The sequence below is a fragment of the Vulpes lagopus genome, chromosome 1 (genome assembly GCF_018345385.1).
Source record: "Vulpes lagopus strain Blue_001 chromosome 1, ASM1834538v1, whole genome shotgun sequence".
NCBI classification, from domain to species: Eukaryota; Metazoa; Chordata; class Mammalia; order Carnivora; family Canidae; genus Vulpes; species Vulpes lagopus.
The window spans coordinates 177,696,767-177,699,308 of NC_054824.1; positions in this window are offsets into that span (position 1 = coordinate 177,696,767).

The following is a 2,542-nucleotide window of genomic DNA, read 5'->3' on the forward strand; positions in this document are numbered from 1 at the left end:
GCGTGTGCACACGTGTATGCTGGGGAAAGGAGCGGGCTGTGAGCATCAGGTCCCGAGGGCAGATTCTTCTGGGGTCTAGGACTCTTCTTTATTGTGATTTCCTAGGAGAAACCTAGGGTAAGACCAATACAAAGGTATTCAAGAGAGATTTGGGGGAACAGGGAAATTTAATAACATCTTATTGTTTTGCCATCATCAGTCTAGAGTCTAAAATTCTTGAACTTTTGGCCACTTTGGGTAGTTGGGCAGTTTGCCCTGTCGACAGTAACCACATTGGACATTTCTGTAACTTTTGACAATCACCTGACAGGCGATAGGACATATATGACAGGAAACCCCAAAGCATTAGAGCCCTGGGAATCGAGAGAGAGAGAGAGAGAGAGAGAGAGAGAGAGAGAGAGAGAGAAAGGCCTATGAAAAAAAGATTAATTTGGCAGAATTAGTAATCCTGAGCATCTCTGTGCTAAACCTTTAGGGAAGGAAATGTTGTGGTTCTTTCTGTGGAAGAGTCTATCGCCTCCCTGGGGACAACAGAAAGATTCAATGCTAGAAACAATTAAGACAACAGACTCTGTACAGGGCCTCTGGGCATGACCTTTAGCTGCCCTGGCTACCACTGTGTGACCAGCTACCTCCAGAGGGAAATGCTTACGTGTCCTCCCACATGGCCACTCTGCACAGCAGCAACTGATTCTTGGAATCAGGGAAGTGTTTGCTCCCAGCAGCCAGGGCGTTTGGGTTGAGAGGTGGCACAGCAGCAGTTGGCATCCCTTCTGTCTGGTTCAGGGCTAGGGTAGAAATGGTAGCTAGAGGCTTCACCACCATTCACCAGGTGTTTTCAACCCAGGAAAGTAGGCACAGACAAGTCCCAGGAGAGGGTGGCAGTTACTGCGCCCAGAGAGCTGGATGCCTGGCCATGGTGATGAATCATCTGAAAAGGTAAAACCAAAACCAAAACCAAGTCTAGGTCAAAGTGGGGGGTAGGAATGGAGACTGGGGCTGGTAGGGACATCTAGCTCAGTGTTGGATCAGAAGAGGTTGGCTGCCTCTGGGAGACTGAGGTAGGTTTTTCTTACAAGAAGCGAAGTTCCCAGGGATGCCTGTGTGGCTGGCAGTTGAGCACCTGCCTTCGGCCCAGGGTGTGATCCTGGGGTCCCAGGATTGAATCTCACATCAGACTCCCTGCATAGAGCCTGCTTCTCCCTCTGCCTATATCTCTGCCTCTCTCTCTTTCTCTCATGAATAAATAAAATCTTAAAAAAAAATAAAATAAAAGAAGTGAAGTTCCTCGTTTTCCATAGGGCTCTGAGAAAAATTGCGTGTAATTATTTTAATTACAACAACAGAGCCCTTCACTTCTCAGGAGGGCTTTTCATCTTCAAAGGAGCCCCGGGATGGAGCATTAACACTTGACATGAAAGTCTTCGGAGTTTCAGAACTGAAGGCGGAGGGGCCCAAGCTCTGTGGGCTGAGGCACCAGGCTCTCCTGGAAAGCCAATGCCAAAGGAATTCTCTTGCTTCAGGGTGAGGGGAGCAGGTCAAAGCAGGGACATGTTCCAGAAACTGGGCCTTGCCTCGCTGAAATTGGAGGGGCAGAGGGATGCAGTCAGCCTCATTCCGGTTCTCTCAAGCCCTGACCCCCTAGATTGGAACACCCCGTTAAATCTGAATTTCAGATAAACAATAAACACACAAATGCACTCCCCGATTTGCTTACACACACCCACACACAGCCCCTGAGCAATCAGAGGCTGGGCTTCCTACCTGACACACTGCTTCCAGAGAGGTCAGCAAATCGGGGCGTGTCCCCCCAAGGCCACAGGGAACAAGGGCTCTTCAGACCTGCCCAGACCCAGCCTCTTTCCCACCCCCGTGTGGGAATGCCAGAAAGTCCTCCTTTCAGCTCTGTTAGGGCTAGAACTCAGGGCTGGGTTGCTGGGTGCAGTCCAGCCTCCCCAACTCCTTTATTTACCTTGGATTTGGGGATGAAACAGCCTCAGGAGTGGAATGTCTAAAGCCTCCCTTCCCTCCCTCCCATCGTCCCTTCTCTGCACCCTGACCTCCACCCCACTGCTCTGTGTTTAAGGGAGACATCTGCGGCCACCCACCCCCATCTCCCCAAATGGCTGGAACAGAAATTCCCCTGTGACAACAACCAGAGAGGGACGGTCACTGGGCCGAGATGAGCTTGCAGCCTCGGCGGCGGAATCCAGGCTGCCAGGACGGGTCTGGGCCTGAACTAGACATGCGGCTGGGTTCCCGGGCTGGGCGGGAAGGGAAGACAAGCTGGCACTTGCCACAGCGCAGAATAGTACCTGGGAGGTGGCGAGGCTTGCTCTGAAACAGAGCGAAACTCTCGGGGCCTCCAGACATGGACACCCTGAAAGAGGTTCCCAGGCCCCTAGAGCTCCAGATCCAGCCCCTGCGCTCAGTGAGTCAGGGTCAAGGACAGAGCATGTTGCCTGCTTCACGCCCCCAGGACAGACAGATGGTCACACACATTTACATCCTGGGACATTACTTCGGGCCTGTGGGCAAGATT